The 20995-nt window shown below is 41.0% G+C and overlaps 1 protein-coding gene across 3 annotated transcripts in view; it reads right to left on the reverse strand.

The window, feature by feature from the left end:
- The window catches only part of LOC138737241 (epoxide hydrolase 1-like), a 31668-nt gene extending 20641 nt beyond the window's left edge, over window positions 1–11027 (reverse strand). The window contains exons 1-2 of one of the 3 annotated variants that reach the window (XM_069887960.1): window positions 10778–11027; window positions 8953–9046 (exon numbers count right to left, since the gene is read on the reverse strand). The gene's annotated coding sequence lies outside the window, so the exon portion shown is untranslated. Of the gene's footprint in view, window positions 1–8952; window positions 9047–10432; window positions 10513–10777 lie in introns of those variants that run through there. The other 2 variants (XM_069887959.1, XM_069887961.1) reach the window with 2 other exon arrangements.
- Between the last annotated feature and the right edge of the window lie 9968 nt (window positions 11028–20995).

The following is a 20995-nucleotide window of genomic DNA, read 5'->3' on the forward strand; positions in this document are numbered from 1 at the left end:
AAATGCATGTAAATGACACTAGCCCAGAATGCCAACTTGGTCAGCACGGATGAGCTTGGGTGGACAGCTTGTTTCCATGCTGAAGATCTCTATAGCAACCTGCTGCAATAACTGGTGGGTCAAGCAGCATCTGGGGCTGGGGAGAACTGTGGAAGATTCGAGTCGAGACCCTGAACCAGGAGAACTGTGGTTCCGATGGGAGGGTGCTCTAAGCTGTGAAAGATTGGGAAGCAGGGATCTTGGAGCCTTTCCAGTGAAATAACATTTCACTTGGGAATCCATAGGAGTGATCTACTTCATCCAGTACTCCCTTGGGAGATCACATTACTGAGCACCTTCACTTAGTCCGCACCAGTGACAGAGACCTCCCAGTAGCCAAATCCCACACTCGCGTGTCTGTCCATGGCCTTGTACTACCCCACTAAGGCCACCCGTAAATTGGAGGAACACCACCTGATTTTACATCTCGAAACTCTCCAACCAGATGGCATTAACACTGACCTTTCCGATTTTCTGCTAACCCAATCTCCTCTCCCCTCCCCCTCCCCTCTCTAGTCACCTAGCATCCCTCTTCCCCCTAATGCTGCTGTGCCCTCCCTCCCTTCTCCACCCATCACCTCCTGCCTTTGAGACCGTGCTCCTTCCCTCAAGCCTCACCTTTTTATTCTGGTGCCTGCCCACATTTTTCTGTATCTTTTTTTTTTTTTTTTTTTCCATTTTTCTGTATCTTGATGAGGGGCTCCAGCCCGAAACATTGGTGATGTATCTTTACCTTTCCAATATAAAGGACACTGTTTGACCTGCTAAGTTTCTCCAGCATTGTGTTTTTACTACAGGTGTCATCATGGAACCCCGTGAACAGGACCCTAGCAAATCACTGTCTCACACAACATATATGACATCACTTCCGGTCATCTCCCTTGCATGGACTGCAACATAAGTTTCCCATCCCCGCACCTCCCGGTTTAGCCTACAAACCAAGATACACAAACCCAATTATCCCAGTAGACCCAGTGTTTCTGCGTGCCTCTGCCCCACCAACTCCATTCCCCACCCCCCCCCCCCCAGTCCAGTCCCTCCCTCCCTACATCTGTGAAAGCCCAAGCCAGGTGGGCTGGACATGTGGTCAGAATGCCAGACAGCCTAAGCAGCTGCTGTACGGAGAACTATGTCAGGGCAAGCGTTTAGTTGGGGGGGGGGGGGGCAGAAGAAACATTACAAAGACTGCCTCAAAGGCCTGGGTGTCGACATTAACACGTAAGAGACCCTTGCCCTCGACCGTCCAGCTTAGTGCAGCAAGATCACCACAGGAGCCTGCGCAGCTGAAGTCAGGCACATCATCGAGGCGCAACGAAAGCGTGCTGTGCCCAAGACCCGAGCAGCCTCCACTGCCACAACAGCACCCACCCACTTGTATCCCACATGTGGGCAAGCCTTCAGGGCCTGAACTCGCCTCACCCTATCACTTCTGGACCCACAGCCACCAATCTCCAATTTGATTTTGAAGCCATGGTCATTTTCATCTACTAAGGACAATCAACACATCTGTGATACCTCGTATGACCTCCATCACTTCAATGTATTATCCTCCACAATTTCTGTCACCTTCAACATGATCCCATCACTAGACACATTTTCCCCTCCCTCTCTGCTTTCCATGGGGACCGCTCTCTCAATGATTCCCTCATCCACTCTTCCCACCTCAAGACCTACCCCTGTGACCACAGGGATTAGTATCCTTGGGCCCATACCTCCTCCCTCACCACCATTTGGGGCCCCTTCCAAGTGAAGCAACATCTCATTTGTGAATCTCCTGGGGTCATTTACTGCATCCGGTGCTCCTGACACAGTCTCCTCTACATTGGTGAGACTGGGTGCAGAGTGGGAGACGACTTTGCTGAGCTCCTTCGCTGTAATAACACAGGCCTCCCAGTGGCCAACCATCTTAATTCCACACACCATTCCCACACCAACGTGTATAACCTTGGCCTCATGCACTGCTAAATTGAGACCACCTGCAAGTTGGAAAAACACTTCATAATCCATCTGGGCATTGACTGGGCGAGTTTGCTCGCTCCCCCTCTCTTTCCCTATCCCTCTCTCTCTCCTTTCCTCCAGCCTACCACCCCATTCCCTCTCCATTTACAGAGCTGGCCCCTCCTGTATTTCTTCTTAGCTTCTTTCTCCTACCTATACCCTCTTACCTGCTATCCTGAGTCCCCCTCCCCTGCCCCTTCCTCTCCCCACCTTTTATAACTTGGCTGAATGGTGCACCAACAACAACCTTGCGCTCAACGCCACCTAAACCAAGGAGCTGATTGTTAGCTTCAGGAAGGGAAAACCAGAGGTGTACAATCCAGTGATCAATGGGGGATCAGATGTGGAGAGGGTGAGCAAATTTAAATTCCTGGGAGTCACTATCTCGGAGGATCTTTCCTGGCCCAACACGCCAACGTCTACATCCTCAGGAGCTTGCAGAGGTTTGGTATGACATCAGAAACCCTGGCAAATTTGAAGGAGTCACGTGATGGAGTAGTGGCCGGACAATGAACTCCAGCCCTCTCCAGAAAAGTCGGGAAAAACAAAGGAAAATACAAAGGCACAAAAATAAAAATTAAAGAAAAGTGAGTATAAAGGTGGAAAGAAGATGGCGACGAAAAAAGAAAAATCAAAATCAATGGTAAGAGAGGAAGAGAAGACAACGGAAGAAGAAGAAGGCCTTACCTGCTCGAAGAGGCCCGCGGTGGAGAGAGAAACCCGCTCCCTCAGGTATGTAGAAAGTGGACTACAAAAATGGCTCGCTGAGCCGAGTAAAAGTGCGCAACCGCGCATGCAAAAAAACACACCGACGGGAGGGGTGACCAGCTGGGGAGTCGATCTCCACAGCCGGCAATGACAGCTGCAGAACACCTGCAGCAAGAGGAGAACATAGAAGACAACGAAAACAAGAAAGAAGAGAAGAAAAGGGCAACAAAGAAACAACAGATGGCCAACCCAGAGGAAGAAGAAGAGGAAGAGGAAGAGTACAGTGAAATAGAAGAAGAAGGGAAAGGCAAGATAAAGGATATACTTTCTCTTATTAAAGAATACATGGAGTCATTTAAAGAATGGCAAGCGCAAGAATTTAATGATTTAAGAAGAAGAATAAACAATACAGAAGAGAAAATGAATAAAATAGATATGACCTTAACAGAAATGGGAAAGAAAATGGACAAGATGGAAGAGCGGGAAGCAGCAGTAGAAATGGAGGTAGAGAACTTAAAAAAGAAATTAGAGGAATCTAATAAAAAAGTTATAGAGACACAAGAACTGTTAGCTCAGAAAATAGATATAATGGAAAATTATAACAGAAGAAATAACATAAAGATAGTGGGCCTTAAGGAAGATGAAGAAGGCAAGAATATGAGAGAGTTTATAAAAGATTGGATCCCTAGGATCCTAGGATGTCCAGAACTACAGCAAGATATGGAAATAGAAAGGGCACATAGAGCATTGGTCTTTAAACCACAACCACAACAAAGGCCAAGATCTATTTTAGTAAAATTCCTAAGATATACTACAAGAGAAAAGGTACTGGAGAAGACAATGGAAAAAGTAAGAGAGGGCAACAAGCCACTGGAGTACAAAGGGCAAAAAATCTTCATTTATCCAGATATAAGTTTTGAACTCATGAAGAAGAGAAAGGAGTTCAATACAGCAAAGGCGATTTTATGGAAGAAAGGGTATAAATTTATACTAAAGCATCCAGCGGTATTGAAAATATTTATTCCAGGACAACAAAACAGACTATTCTCGGATCCAGAGGAAGCACGAAAATTTGCAGAACAATTACAAAATAGACTGAGGGACGAAGACGTGTAACGAGAGTACAAAAGACTGAGAACTAAAAAGACACAAGTTTTGAACTCCTGAAGAAGAGAAAGGAGTTCAATACATTGAAAACGAGCTTATGGGAAGAAAAAAAAAACCATTCTCGGATCCAGAGGAAGCAAGGAAATTTGCAGAACAACTACAAAACAACCAGAGATGAAGATATGTAATAAGAGTAAAAATGACCATGATTTATATGTATGTGGGTAAAGAGGTATATGTGTGTATATGTATAATGTGCATACATGAATGTATCCGTATTTAGAGGAAAATATAGATAGTATAGTCAAGAATTAATAAGGGAAGGAAATGGAATAGAGGGAATAAGGAGGGAACTAAAAGAGTGAACTTTGTTACATATGAAAAGTGAAATCTTTTCTGGGGGGGGGCTGGGTGGGGAGGAGTTGCGGTCACTGCAAAATCAGCTGACGCTTGTGAGTGAATTCGCAAATCCAAATGGAGAGGGGAGATGTGGTTGTCCGACAAGGGATAAAGGACAACTCAGGAGGGGAAGGGGTGATTGGGGCTAAAGAAGTTTTAAATAGGAGAATAAGGAAAATGTTTGATGTTTTAGGAATTTTGTCTTATAAAGGGTTCAAAACAAGAAAACAGAAATGGATAAGAAGGAAAGGTAATGATGGAAAAACGTAAAGGGAAGATAAACAAAGTATAAAATGGCTACGTTGAACTATATGACTTTAAATATTAATGGAATACATAACCAAATTAAAAGGAAGAAACTGCTAAATTTACTGAAAAAAAGAAAAAATTGATATAGCATTTGGGCAAGAAACACATTTAACTGAATTGGAGCACAAGAAATTAAAGAGAGATTGGGTAGGACACGTAACAGCAGCATCGTATAATTCAAAAGCAAGAGGAGTAGCTATATTAATTAGTAAAAATGTGCCATTTAAAATAGGAGGAAATAATAGATCCAGCAGGGAGATATGTAATGATAAAATGTCAGATATATTCGGAGTTTTGGAATCTACTCAATGTATATTCACATAACGAAGAAGATCAAAAGTTTATGCAAGATATCTTTTTGAAGGTAGCAGATACGCAAGGGAGGGAACTTCAACCTGAATCTGGATTCAAATATGGACAAAACTGGGAAAAAAATTAACAGAAAGAACAAAGTAACCAAATTTATAATTAAATTGATGGAAGAAATGCAACTTTTGGATATATGGAGGAAACAACACCCAAAGGAAAAGGAATATTCATATTACTCGGCTAGACATAAAACATACTCAAGAATAGACCTATTTTTGTTATCAGCTCGTATGCAAGATAGAGTAAGAAAAACAGAATATAAAGCTAGAATATTATCGGACCATTCACCCTTGATATTGACAATAGAGTTAGAGGACATCCCTCCAAGAATGTATAGATGGAGATTAAACTCCATGCTACTTAAAAGACAGGATTTTAGAGAATTAATTGAAAGACAAATTAAAATGTATTTTGAAATAAATACGGAATCAATGAAAGATAAGTTTATACTATGGGATGCAATGAAAGCGTTCATTAGAGGGCAAATAATAAGTTATGTAACCAAGATGATCAGGAAACAGAGCAGTTGGAAAGGGAAATAGTAAATATAGAAAAAGAATTAGCAATGAAGGAAGATACAACTAAAAGAAGAAATTGGTGGATAAAAAAATAAAATATGAAACACTACAAACATATAAGGTGGAGAAGAATATAATGAAGACAAAACAGAAATATTATAAACTAGGGGAAAAAACGCACAAAATCCTAGCATGGCAGCTTAAGACAGAACAAGCTAAGAAAATGGTATTGGCATCAAGGAAAAAAGACAAACAAATTACATATAATCCAAAAGAAATTAAGGAAAACTTTAGAGAATTCTATGAACAATTATACCGAACTGAAAACAAAGGGAAAGAAGGGAAAATAGATGAATTTCTAACTAAAATTGAACTACCAAAACTACAAATAGAGGAACAAAATAAATTAACAGAGCCATTTGGAATAGTAGAAATACAAGAGATAATAAAAAAAATTACCAAATAATAAGACACCAGGAGAGGATGGATTCCCAATAGAATTCTACAAAACATTTAAAGACTTATTAATTCCGCCCCTCCTGGAAGTAATCAACCAGATTGATAAAACGCAAAGCTTACCAGATTCATGTAAAACAGCAATAATTACAGTAATACTAAAGCAAGGGAAAGATCCACTCACACCAGCGTCATATAGACCAATATCTTTACTTAACACAGATTATAAGATAATAGCTAAATTATTAGCAAACAGATTAGCAGAGTATGTACCGAAAATGGTAAATCTAGACCAAACTGGATTTATCAAAAATAGACGCACAACAGACAATATTTGTAAATTTATTAACTTAATTCATGCAGTAGAAGGGAATAAAGCACCAAAAGTAGCAGTTGCTTTAGACGCAGAGAAGGCCTTTGACAGAGTAGAATGGAATTATTTGTTCAAAGTATTGCAAAAATTCAGTTTACCGGAGAAGTATATTAATTGGATTAAAGCATTATATAAGGGACCATTAGCGAAAGTGACAGTAAATGGACATGTATCAAAACAATTTAACTTAAGCAGGTCAACACGACAGGGATGCCCACTATCACCTTTATTGTTTGCGATAGCTATAGAACCACTAGCAGAATTGATAAGAACAGATAATAATATAAAAGGAATAAAAATAAAAGACAAGGAATATAAAATCAGTTTATTTGCAGATGATGTTATAGTGTACTTAACAGAACCAGAACTATCAATAAAAGAATTATATAAGAAATTGAAGGAATATGGAGAAGTGTCGGGTTACAAGATAAACGTAAATAAAAGTGAAGCAATGCCTATGAATAATGTGGATTTCTCAAACTTTAAGAAGGAATCACCATTTAGATGGCAAATGCAAGCAATAAGACACCTAGGTGTACAAATAAACAAAAATCTCGGCCAACTATATAAACTCAATTATTATCCACTAATGAAAAAATTACAGGACGATTTAGAGCATTGGAAAGATTTACCATTAACACTAATAGGAAGGATAAACTGTATTAAAATGAACATTTTTCCAAGGATATTATACCTATTTCAGGCATTGCCAATACAACTGACAAAGAAATTCTTCAAGGAGTTAAAGAAAATAATAAGGAAATTTTTATGGAGAGGGGGGAAACCGAGGATAGCACTAGATAAATTAACAGAATGGTATAAACAAGGAGGCTTACAACTGCCAAACTTTAAAAATTATTATAGAGCCGCACAATTAAGATACCTATCAGATTTTTATCAAACAAGGGAAAAGCCAGATTGGACCAGATTAGAATTAGATTAAATAGGGGAAAAGATATCTGAACACATATTATATAAATGGGATGAAAAATTGGTACAACATAGAAGTTCTCCAGTATTACATCATCTCCTCAATATTTGGAAGAAGATTCATGTAGAAAGAAATAAAACAAATTATCAATTACCAAAACTAATATTGATGCAAAACAAGTTACTCCATTTTACAATAGATAACCTTTCCTTTAGAGAATGGGGAAAAAAAAGGGATCAAAAGAATAGAAAATTGTTTTTCAGGAAATAGATTCTTATCCTTTGAACAAATGAAAGATAAGTACAATATAACTCAAGATACAGCGCTGGCATATTACCAATTGAGATCCTACTTGAAGGATAAATTAGGAAGCAGTTTGAGTTTGCCAGAGGCAAGTAACCTTGAATATGTGATTACAGATACAATGATAATCAAAAGATTTATAACAAATATGTATATTAAACTGCAAGAAAAGGAGAATGAGGAAACAAATGGTAAAACTAAACAAAAATGGGAACAAGATTTAAATATAAAGATAAAAAAGGAAACATGGGAGAAGTTATGCTCCGGAACGATGAGAAATACAATAAATACGAGGTTACGTATGATACAATATAACTGGATACACAGGCTATACATTACACCGCAAAAGTTAAATAAATGGGACCCAACAGTATCTGATAGATGTTTTCGATGTAAAAAAGAAATGGGAACAACAATTCATGCAATCTGGACATGTGAGAAAGTAAAAAAATTTTGGGAAGATCTAAATCAGATATTAAATAAAATAATAGAAAACAATATACCAAAGAATCCAGAGATCTTCCTCCTAAGTAACATAAAAAACAAAGAATTTGGAATTGATTTGGAGGATGCACAAAAAAGATTTGTTAAGATAGCTCTAGCCGTAGCAAAAAAATGTATTATGTCAACCTGGAAATTGGAAGATAATTTGAAAATACAACAATGGTATATAGAAATGAATAAATGTATTCCATTGGAAAAAATAACATATAGTTTAAGAAATAATATTGAAATATTTGAACAAATTTGGGAGCCTTACATTAAATACAATAGCGAAAACCTACCGGGGACAGTCATTACCTAAGTTAACGGAAGGAAAAGGAAATGAAAAGAATGGACTCAGTAGAATTTCTGGTGTATTTTTATTGAATGACAACATTGTCTGACTGGTTTAATGTATCCTAGAATGTATACCTTAAATGGACGGGAGGGGGGAGGTAGGGAGGGTGGGATGGGAGGAGGGAGGTAGGGAGGGTGGGATGGGAGGAGGGAGGGGGGGGGAGAAAATGGCACTGTATATGTGTGAAAAGTAAAAAGTGTGTACCATGGTTAATGTGATTTATGGTGTGAAAAATAAAAAATTGAAAAAAAAAAGAAACCCTGGCAAATTTCTACAGAGGTGTTGTGAAAAGTATGCTGACCGGCTGCATCATTGGATGGTCTGAGGACACCAATACCCCTGAGTGTAAACCCCTGCAAAAGGCAGTGAACACAGTCTAGGAAATCACAGGCAAACCTCTTCCAACATTGCAGAGATCTACATAGAACACTGCCTTCAGATTCACACACCACCCAGTCCACCCTGTTCTCGCTGCTGCCATCGGGAAAGAGGTGCAGGTGCCACAAGACTCACACCACCAAGTTCAGGAACAGCTGCTAACCCTCTACCATCAGACTTTTCAATGAGAAAGTCAATCAATGACTCATTTAAGGACTCTCACCTTTGTACTTTATTGCTATTTTTTTCTCTGTCTTGCAGTTTGTTTACACACGTACATCTAGTATTTTATGGACTGCCCAATGATTCTGCTCGGCCTGCAGGAAAAAAGAATCTCAGGGTTGTGTGTGATGGCATATTTTTACTCTGACAATAAATCTGACTCTGAATGTAATTGAGGCACCTGTCTACTTTTTGCTCATTACTTTCATGGAGAGCTCAGGCCAGAAATGTTAGTTGGCCGTTTACTTCTTCTTGACGCTGTGTGACCTTTTGAGTTTCTCTAGCACCTTTGTGTTACAGAACATGAAGGTTGACAGAGCCAGGGCTCTTCTCTTTGGCGTGATGAAGGAGAGCCAACTTTATAGAGGAATTTACGAGTGTGAGGGGCTTAGATAGGGTGGACAGCCGGCCCCTTTTTCCTGGGATAACAATAGTATGGCCCAGAAGACACCAGTTGAAGGTGAGCGGAGGAAAGTTGAGAGGAGATGTTTCTTTCTACATAGAGAGGGGTGGGTGCCTGGTGGTGATGGAGGCTGGTGCAATTGTAACATTCAAAGATTCTTAAACAAGCATACGGGTGGAAGGAAACTAGAGGGTGATGGGTGTGAGGTAGGGAAGGGTCAGCTCAGTGGTTCTCAACCTCCTTTCCCCACTCTTCATACCTCCTTGAGTGCCATGGTCCGGGATTCGTTCGGGTGTGTGAACGCTCACAGACCTCCCGAGGAACTCCCGGACTCAGCAGGCAGCGGCGAGGCCGTGGTGCGGGATTAATTCGGGTGTGTGAGCGCTCACAGACCTCCCGAGGTACTCCCGGACCCCGCAGGCAGCGGCGAGGCCGTGGTCCGGGATTCGTTATGGTGTGTGAGCGCTCACAGACCTCCCGAGGTACTCCCGGACTCCGCAGGGAGCGGCGAGGCCGTGGTGCGGAATTAATTCGGGAGTGTGAGCGCTCACAGACCTCCCGAGGTACTCCCGGACTCCGCAGGGAGCGGCGAGGCCGTGGTGCGGGATTAATTCGGGTGTGTGAGCGCTCACAGTCCTCCCGAGGTACTCCCGGACCCCGCAGGCAGCGGCGAGGCCGTGGTCCGGGATTAATTCGGGTGTGTGAGCGCTCACAGACCTCCCGAGGTACTCCCGGACTCAGCAGGGAGCGGCGAGGCCGTGGTCCGGGATTCGTTTGGGTGTGTGAGCGCTCACAGAACTCCCGAGGTACTCCCGGACCCCGCAGGCAGCGGCGAGGCCGTGGTCCGGGATTAATTCGGGTGTGTGAGCGCTCACAGTCCTCCCGAGGTACTCCCGGACTCCGCAGGGAGCGGCGAGGCCGTGGTCCGGGATTAATCCCGGTGTGTGGTTGAGAGAGCTGTGGACCAGGTCGAAGGCCCTCACCAAGCAGGGGACGGGTGGGAGGCCGAGGCCGAGCGGGGTCTGGAGCAGCGGCCAAAATCACCCGGCTACGGAAGCCGAACGAGGCGCCAACTTACAGAGCAGAAGCCGACCCACTGTCTGCGGGAACTCAGATGCGGTCCGTGGGGGTGGGGGGGAGGGGGAGGGAGGGGGAGGGGGAGGGGGGGGAGGGGGAGGGAGAGGGGGGGGGAGGTGGAGGGAGAGGGGGGGGAGGGGGAGGGGGCGGGGCGCGCAATCCGGGGAAGTCCACCCGTCCGTGATGCAGCAGCGCACCCAGCGGCCAGGAGAGGCTCTGCAGTCGTTCCGGGCAGGGGGTGCGGACCTCCCTGCTGTTGTCAACCAGGAGTCTGCAAGTGCAGGACAAGGGCAACGTTCCCCCCCCCCCCCCACAATAATTCATGGATAAAAAAAGCCCTTTGCACCTTCATGTCATGTCCGACATTCCCATCAGTTCCAATTTATTGTCAGAGAAGATTCCTTTTGCTGTGGATGAGGCAGAATGACCTTGTAACAGGATTCTGGACTGTCCTCCTTCCTCAAAGACAGGGTCCTCCAGACACTGACACATGAGGACTCCATGGATACTGTGAGAAGTGCCTTCACATTCACAAAATATGCTAGAGACAAAAGTTGAGAACAAAGGACATTTATTTACATTTACAACATTGCAAGGTTGGGTACTCTCCCCCTACCTCGGGATAGTCCACCGAGGGCGGGAAGCCTCTTTGTTTTTATACATTTTTCAGTTCACCTCCCCTTACATTTATCCTTCTTGGATTGGTTTGGCACTTTTCCCTATTCGCCTGACTCTTGACTGATTCCGACTTTCTCCTATCCTGTACTCACACCTCCTTTCCCCACCCCCTTTTAAACAAGCTTTGTGTGTGTACATGCATATTTCTTAAATTCCTCTGTTATCTTGTTTACTCTGTTCTGCTGTTTTTCATGCGCCATTTTATACAAAGAACATTTTAGCCTTTTTCTTGCTTTTTCTTTCTACCTTCTATAACTGTTTCAGAACTCCTAATATTAAAATAATAACTGTTTCTAAACTCCTACAATCCACCCCTTAAAAAGAGCTACGCTTTCAAACCTGTCTAAATAATAGAGGTTTCTTTTTCCCATCGTTTCAGAAGCTTCTCTGCTGCTTCAGCATAATCCTGTTGTTGCAGAACCATAATGGGACTGATTCGTCGAATGGCTCGTCTAACCAAACACTGGAGGCAAGGAAGGATGCAAGAAGTATAAAGGCAGAAAAGATAAGTGCTGAATGTATCTATGACCAGGAGCCACTCAACCATTTAGACAACCCTGAGCCAATGGCGGGGTGCCATGTTTGCACAGGCACATGGGAGAGTTTCCATAGAGCTGAAGAGATATCTTTAACAGCTTGTCCATTATTATCAATTGTAAGGCAGCAATTGGAGAGATTCAGCTTGCCACACACACCACCTTCTGCAGCCAATAAATAGTCCAGGGCCAGGCGGTTCTGATAAACGGTTGTTCCTCTGCCAACAGATCTAAGGCACGAGGTGTCTGGTTAGTAATTACTTTTAGGTCAGCCTGCAAACGGATTAGACAATTAAGCATGTAAATTGGAGTTCGGTACCCCCATGAACCATCCTGTGCCCACGTAGCCGGTACATAGTATGAAATTATGCGTTCAGGGGGCCAGTCATCCCCCCATTTGCTGATCTCAGCCGAATGGCGTTGTATGGGGGAATGTAATCAAGTGGAAATATGTTCATCGGAATCTAGAGGAAGAAGATGGAAATGTGGTTGAATCATACCAATACAACAAGTCCCACTCCAGTCGGGTTCAAGGTATGTATAAGCCATATTCCCACAAATTCAATATAAGCCGTCGGGTGCATAGCCGGAAGGACTAGAATCTTCCCAGAAGGATGTCAGCGTAGGAATGGCCTGATAAGGGTTGAAACCAGTGCAATTCCAAAACTCAACGTCGGCAAGGTCAGATGTGTCATTAATGGGAACCGAGGGTACACAGGGAACATCTGATTGATTAGAAAGGGACAGGAAGCCGGTAGGCGGGGTTGGAACCCAATTACAACTAGTGATATTATTCCAGCGCCAGCAAGCCAAATCGCCCTTTGGGTACCTGCCGTGTTCTTTTACCAAGCACTCAAAGCCTTGTGGATGATTTTACAACTTCCAAGACTCACGGGATCGACCAGAAGTGCTAGTGGAAAGATTGGAGGCAAGAAGTGTACAATCATCTAATGGCTCACCTCTCTATGGCCAAGTTCCATCCTGGGTTGGGCCGCTACAAATCCAACAGTTACAAACACCAAGCTCCTGGACAGTAAGTTGATGTAAATCGACCCATAGGTTATCTCCAAGTCTATGCCTATTGGCTTGTATTCTTGCCCTCTCGTATAAGTTCTTTTGAGACTCATGTGGCAAAACGGTGATCATGTTGGTACCACTATACTCAGAACCTGCCCGCAGTGAAATCACTTCCTTCACTAGAGGGTCTCCCGGTTTGCCTAATTTGGAGGCACAGAAGGGTCCCGGGGGGGGGGGGGGGGGTGGCAGGACAGCAAGAATCTATTTCTTGACTTACCTAGGGGAGAACCCTCTCCTAGACTTAGAAAAATGGAATATGTCTCGGAGGCAAAAGAACAATTGTCGTTCTTTCTTGGGACTACACATCCCTCCTTCGTCCCCGTCCACTTCTCAAAATACTTAATCTCCCTAAACTCAACATCATTACCCGAAGTCCAAAGTGCTGCCCCTCTTCCAAAAGGACTTAACACATTGGGAGCAAGACGGATTGGAGGCGAAAGCAATGGGGAAAATAAAGAAAAATATAAACAAGGACATTATTATTATACACAAATCAAATTTTTCGTCGCAGGGTGAGCTTGAGGTCGCTAGGATGTCGCTCTGACTGCCAATATGAGCCTTCTAGGTCAGTGGAGATATTCTCGAGGGGCTGGTGATAACGTTTCACCCTCTGGACATGAGTCCACCCTTTTTCACGCGTTCGTACAGCAGTATCTGTAACTAGAAGGACAAAAAGGACCATCCCAGGTTGGCGACAACTTAACATCTTTCCAACTCTTTATCAATACCCAGCCACCGGGTTGAATGGTATGTATGGGGAATTCCAAAGGCGGCGTCTGTGCTAGAATCCCCCTTCTTCTCAGATCAGCCAACGTGGTGGAAAGTTCCTGCAGATACTTAGATATAAATTGGTCATTTGCCTCCGGTATTGGGAGGTCTGTATGGGGGCCCAGATAAGGAAGGCTGAACATCATTTCATACGGGGAAACGGCAATATCACGACGGGGAGCGGTACGAATACGAATCAAAGCCAGGGGTAAACATTTAAACCAGGAGAGACCTGTCTCAGCACACAGGCGGGTGAGCTGAAATTTACTCCCATGGATGCCTCCTTTGCGACCTCATCTGCCTGTCTGTTACCTCGGTCTTTTTTTTTTTTTAATTTTTTATTTTTCACACCATAAATCACAATAGCCATGATATACACTTTTTCTTTTCCACACATTTACAGTGACTTTTTCTCCCCCCCCCCCCTCCTCCCAAGCCACCCCCCCCACCCCACCCCCTCTCATCCATTTTAGGTATACAATCTAGGTTGCATTAATTCAGTCAGACAATGTTGTCATTCAACAAAAATACACCAGAAATTCTACTGAGTCCATTCTTTTCTTTTCTTCTCCTTCCACATCAACTTAGGTAATGTTTGTTCCCGGTAGGTTTTCGCTATTGTATTTAATGTAAGGCTCCCATACTTGTTCGAATATTTCAATATAATTTCTTAAACTATATGTTATTTTTTCTAATGGAATACATTTATTCATTTCTATATACAATTGTTGTATTTTCAAATTATCTTCCAATTTCCAGGTTGACATAATACATTTTTTTGCTACGGCTAGGGCTATCTTGGCAAATCTTTTTTGTGCATCTTCCAAGTCAATTCCAAATTCTTTATTTTTTATGTTACTTAGGAGAAAGATCTCTGGATTCTTTGGTATATTGTTTTCTGTTATTTTATTTAATATCTGATTGAGATCATCCCAAAATTTTTCTACTCTCTCACATGTCCAGATTGCATGAATTGTTGTTCCCCTTTCTTTTTTACATCGAAAACATCTATCAGATACTGTTGGGTCCCATTTATTTAACTTTTGCGGTGTAATGTATAGTCTGTGTAACCAATTATATTGTATCATACGCAGCCTCGTATTTATTGTATTTCTCATCGTTCCAGAACATAATTTCTCCCATGTTTCCTTTTTTATCTTTATATTTAAATCTTGTTCCCATTTTTGTTTAGTTTTACCATTTGTTTCCTCATTCTCCTTTTCTTGCAGTTTGATATACATATTTGTTATAAATCTTTTGATTAACATTGTATCTGTAATCACATATTCAAGGTTACTTCCCTCTGGTAAACTCAAATTGCTTCCTAATTTATCTTTCAAGTAGGATCTCAGTTGGTAATATGCCAGCGCTGTATCTCCAGTTATATTGTACTTATCTCTCATTTGTTCAAAGGATAAGAATCTACTTCCTGAAAAACAATTTTCTATTCTTTTAATCCCTTTTTTTTCCCCATTTTCTAAAGGAAAGGTTGTCTATTGTAAAAGGGAGTAGCTTATTTTGCGTCAATATTAGTTTTGGTATTTGATAATTTATTTTATTTCTTTCTACATGAATCTTCTTCCATATATTGAGGAGATGGTGTAATACTGGAGAAGTTCTATGTTGTACCAATTTTTCGTCCCATTTATATAATATGTGTTCAGGTATCTTTTCCCCTATTTTATCTAATTCTAGTCTCGTCCAGTCTGGTTTTTCCCTTGTTTGATAAAAATCTGATAGGTACCTTAATTGTGCGGCTCTATAATAATTTTTGAAGTTTGGCAATTGTAAGCCTCCTTGTTTATACCATTCTGTTAATTTATCTAGTGCTATCCTCGGTTTCCCCCCTCTCCATAAAAATCTCCTTATTATTTTCTTTAACTCTTTGAAGAATTTTTCTGTCAGTTGTATTGGCAATGCCTGAAATAAGTATAGTATCCTTGGAAAAATGTTCATTTTAATACAGTTTATCCTTCCTATCAGTGTTAGTGGTAGCTCTTTCCAATGCTCTAAATCGTCCTGTAATTTTTTTCATTAGTGGATTGTAATTGAGTTTATATAATTGGCCTAGATTTTTGTTTATTTGCACACCTAGGTATCTTATTGCCTGCATTTGCCATCTGAATGGGGATTCCTCCTTAAATTTTGAGAAATCCGCGTTATTCATAGGCATTGCTTCACTTTTATTTACGTTTATCTTGTATCCCGACACTTCTCCATATTCCTTCAATTTCTTATATAGTTCTTTTATTGATAGTTCTGGTTCTGTTAAGTACACTATCACATCATCCGCAAATAGACTGATTTTATATTCCCTGTCTTTTATTTTTATTCCTTTTATATTATTATCTATTCTTATCGATTCTGCTAGTGGTTCTATAGCTAGCGCAAACAATAATGGTGATAGTGGGCATCCCTGTCGCGTTGACCTGCTTAAGTTAAATTGCTTTGATACATGTCCATTTACTGTCACTTTTGCTAACGGTCCCTCATATAATGCTTTAATCCAATTAATATACTTCTCCGGTAAACTGAATTTTTGCAATACTTTGAACAAGTAATTCCATTCTACTCTGTCGAAGGCCTTCTCTGCGTCTAAAGCAACTGCTACTGCCGGTGCTTTATTTCCTTCTACTGCATGAATTAAGTTAATAAATTTACAAATATTGTCTGTTGTGCGTCTTTTTTTGATAAATCCAGTTTGGTCTAAATTTACCATTTTCGGTACCTGTTCTGCTAATCTGTTTGCTAATAGTTTAGCTATTATCTTATAATCTGTGTTTAGCAGAGATATTGGTCTATATGACGCTGGTGAGAGTGGATCTTTCCCTTGTTTTAGTATCACTGTAATTATTGCTGTTTTACATGAATCTGGTAAGTTTTGTGTCTCATCAATCTGGTTGATTACATCCAGGAGGGGCGGCATTATTAGATCTTTAAATGTTTTGTAGAATTCTATTGGGAGTCCATCCTCTCCTGGTGTCTTATTATTTGGTAAATTTTTTATTATCTCTTGTATTTCTACTGTTCCAAATGGTTCTGTTAATTTATTTTGTTCCTCTATTTGTAGTTTTGGTAGTTCAATTTTAGTCAAAAATTCATCTATTTTCCCTTCTTTCCCTTCGTTTTCAGTTCGGTATAATTGTTCATAGAATTCTCTGAAGTTTTCCTTAATTTCTTTTGGATTATATGTAATTTGTTTGTCTTTTTTCCTTGTTGCCAATACCATTTTCTTAGTTTGCTCTGTCTTAAGCTGCCATGCTAAGATTTTGTGTGTTTTTTCACCTAGTTCATAATATTTCTGTTTTGTCTTCATTATATTCTTCTCCACCTTATATGTTTGTAATGTTTCATATTTTATTTTTTTATCCGCCAATTCTCTTCTTTTGGTTGTATCTTCCTTTTTTGCTAATTTTTTTTCTATGTTTATTATTTCCCTTTCCAACTGCTCTGTTTCCTGATTATAGTCCTTCTTCATCTTGGTTGCATAACTTATTATTTGTCCTCTAATGAATGCTTTCATTGCGTCCCATAGTATAAACTTATCTTCCACTGATTCCGTATTTACTTCAAAGTACATTTTTAATTGTTTTTCAATAAATTCTCTAAAATCCTGTCTTTTAAGTAGCATGGGGTTTAATCTCCATCTATACATTCTTGGAGGGATGTCCTCTAGCTCTATTGCCAATAACAGGGGTGAGTGGTCCGATAATAGTCTAGCTTTATATTCCGTTTTCCTAACTCTCCCTTGAATGTGGGCTGATAACAGGAATAGGTCTATCCTTGAGTATGTTTTATGTCTAGTCGAGTAGTATGAGTATTCCTTTTCTTTTGGGTTTTGTTTCCTCCATATGTCCACAAGTTTCATTTCTTGCATTGATTTAATTATAAATTTGGTTACTTTGTTCTTCCTGTTAATTTTTTTCCCCGTTTTATCCATATTTGGATCCAAATTCAGATTGAAATCCCCTCCTATTAGTATGTTATCTTGCGTATTAGCTACCTTCAAAAAGATATCTTGCATAAACTTTTGATCTTCTTCGTTAGGTGAATATATATTAAGTAGATTCCAAGGCTCTGAATATATCTGACATTTTATCATAACATATCTCCCTGCTGGATCTATTATTTCCTCTTCTATTTTAAATGGCACATTTTTGCTAATTAATATAGCCACTCCTCTTGCTTTTGAATTATACGATGCTGCTGTTACATGTCCTACCCAATCTCTCTTTAATTTCTTGTGCTCCAATTCAGTTAAGTGTGTTTCTTGGACAAATGCTATATCTATTTTTTCCTTTTTCAGTAAATTTAGTAGTTTCTTCCTTTTAATTTGGTTATGTATTCCATTAATATTTAGAGTCATATAGTTCAGCGTAGCCATTTTATATTTTGTTTATCTTCTCTTTCCGTTTTTCCATCATTACCTTTCCTCCTTTTCCATTTCTGTTTTCTTATTTTCAACTCTTTACCAGACAACATTCCTACAACATCCAACATTTTCCTTATTCTCCTATTTCTATCTTCTTTATCCCCAATCTCCCCTTCCCCTCCTGAGTTGTCCTTTATCCCTTGTCGGACAACCACATCTCGCCTCTCCATTTGGATTTGCGAATCCACTCGCAAGCGTCAACTGATTTTGCAGTGACCGCTCTTTTCCCCCACCCAGCCCCCCCCAGAAAAGATTTCACTTTTTATATGTCACAAAGGTTACTCTTTTAATTCCCTCCTTATTCTCTCTATTCCATTACCTTCCCTTATTAATTCTTGTCTATACTATCTATGTTTTCCTCTAATTACAGATACTTTCACGTATGCCCATTGTCTCTATTCACTCTTATACCTCTTTACCCGCATACATATCAATCGTGGTCATTTTTACCCTCATTACCCGTCTTCATCCCTCAGTCTATTTTTGTCTTTACCCACATACATATCAATCGTGATCATTTTTGCTCTCATTACCCGTCTTCATCCCTCAGTCTATTTTTGTAATTGTTCTGCAAATTTTCGTGCTTCTTCTGGATCCGGGAACAGTCTGTTTTGTTGTCCTGGAATAAATATTTTCAATACCGCAGGATGCTTCAGTGTAAATTTATATCCTTTCTTCCATAAAATCGCTTTTGCTGTATTGAACTCTTTTCTCTTCTTTAGGAGTTCAAAGCTTATATCTGGATAAATGAAGATTTTTTGCCATTTATACTCCAGTGGTTTGTTGCCCTCTCTTACTTTTTCCATTGTCTTCTCCAGTACCTTTTCTCTTGTAGTATATCTTAGGAATTTTACTACAATAGATCTTGGTTTTTGTTGTGGTTGTGGTTTAGGGGCCAATGCTCTATGTGCCCTTTCTATTTCCATTTCTTGCTGTAGTTCTGGACATCCTAGGGCCTTAGGGATCCATTCTTTTATAAACTCCCTCATATTCTTGCCTTCTTCATCTTCCTTAAGGCCCACTATCTTTATGTTATTTCTTCTGTTATAATTTTCCATTATATCTATTTTTTGGGCTAGTAATTCTTGTGTCTCTTTAGTTTTTTTATTAGATTCCTCCAATTTCTTTTTTAAGTCTTCTACCTCCATTTCTGCTGCTATTGCCCGTTCTTCCATCTTGTCCATTTTTTTCCCCATTTCTGTTAAGGTCATATCCATTTTATTTATTTTCTTTTCTGTGTTGTTTATTCTTCTTCTTAAATCATTGAATTCCTGTGTTTGCCATTCTTTAAATGACTCCATGTATCCTCTAACAAGAGCAAGTATATCCTTTACCTTGCCTTTCCCTTTATCTATTTCACTGTATTCTTCCTCTTCTTCTTCCTCTGGGTTGGCCATCTGTTGTTTCTTTGATGCCCTTTCCTCCTCTTCTTTCTTGTTTCCATTGTCTTCTGTGGTCTCTTCTTGCTGCAGGTGTTCTGCAGCTGTCGTTGCCGGCTGTGGAGATCGACTCCCCAGCTGGTCCCCCCTCCCGTCGGTGTGTTTTTTTTCATGCGCGGTTGCGCACTTTTACTCGGCTCAGCGAGCCATTTTTGTAGTACATTATTTACCGACCTGAGGGAGCGGGTTTCTCTCTCCGCAGCGGGCCTCTTCGGACAGGTAAGGCCTTCACCTTTTTCCTCCGTTGTCTTCTCTTCCTCTCTTCTTTCCGTTGATTTTGATTTTTCTCCTTTTGTCTCCATCTTCTTTCCACCTTTATACTCACTTTTCTTTAACTTGTATTTCTGTGCCTTTGTATTTTCTCTTGTTTTTCCCGACTTTTCTGGAGAGGGCTGGAGTTCACCGTCCGGCCACTACTCCATCACGTGACTCTGTTACCTCGGTCTTTGGGGCTTTCCCCTACCTGATGTCCCCGGACATGGACCATGGCCACCTCCTTAGGCAGCATTAAAGCATCCAAACATTTGATTATTAAATTTCAATGGACTAATTTTTGGCCCTTTCCTGTAATTAACCCCCGTTCTTTCCAAATTTTTCCAAAGGTATGTACAACTCCAAAAGCATATTTAGAATCTGTGTAAATTGTTCCTACTTTCCCCTGTAGTCCCTGGAAGGCTCGACATGCATATAATTCGCATGTCTGAGCCGACCAGCTTCGATAACAGAACCATCTTTTCCATCCACTATGCCATATCCACTGTAACGGGTTCCTTCTGTACAACGAGAAGAACCATCTATAAACCATCTCTCTCCCTCACATAGAGGCTCATCCCCTAGATCACTCCGGATCTTAGTCTGCAAATCTATTATTTCCAAGCACTCATGTTCTAGCTGATCATAGGCCATCTCACTTGACGGAGATACTAAGAATGCAGCTGGGTTCTGGTCCCGATTAATAACCAACATCAGGTCATCTTGGTCCATCAAAATTGCCTCATATTTTAGAATTCTCGAATCAGTCAACCACCTCCCCGCACGCTGTAACAGAATAGTTTGGACGGTGTGCAGGGTATGGACAGTCATGGGTGCGCCAAAGGTAATCTTTCAACCCTCTTCTACCAGGACAGCGGTGGCAGCAATAGCCTGGACACACTCCGGCCATCCGCGGCAAACTGGGTCCAATACTTTGGACAAAAACGCCACTGGTTGCCGGAGCCCTATTCGGTCCTGGGTCAATACACCCGTAGCTGCCCCATCCTTTACATTAGTAAATAAGTCAAATGGTTTATTCAAATCAGGTAATGCCAACACTGGAGCCTTGATGAGACAACTCTTTATCCTCTTAAATCCCTCCATTTCTTCCTCTGTCCAGACAACAAGAGAATTATCTAGGCCAGCTAACTTATCATACAAAAATTTTACCAAACTAGAATAATTTTCTATCCAAATTCGGCAATATCCCACCAGACCAAGGAACTTCCTGAGCTCTCAGGCATCCTTGGGAGGTGGGACCTGCAAGATGCCACGTATTCTCTCCGGGCTTATTCGCCGACACCCCTGACTAATTAGATGGCCCAGGTATTTTACCTCTGGCTGCACAAATTGCAATTTCACCTCACTTACTCTCAGCCCCT

Source organism: Narcine bancroftii, chromosome 6 (genome assembly GCF_036971445.1).
Source record: "Narcine bancroftii isolate sNarBan1 chromosome 6, sNarBan1.hap1, whole genome shotgun sequence".
Taxonomy (NCBI): domain Eukaryota; kingdom Metazoa; phylum Chordata; class Chondrichthyes; order Torpediniformes; family Narcinidae; genus Narcine; species Narcine bancroftii.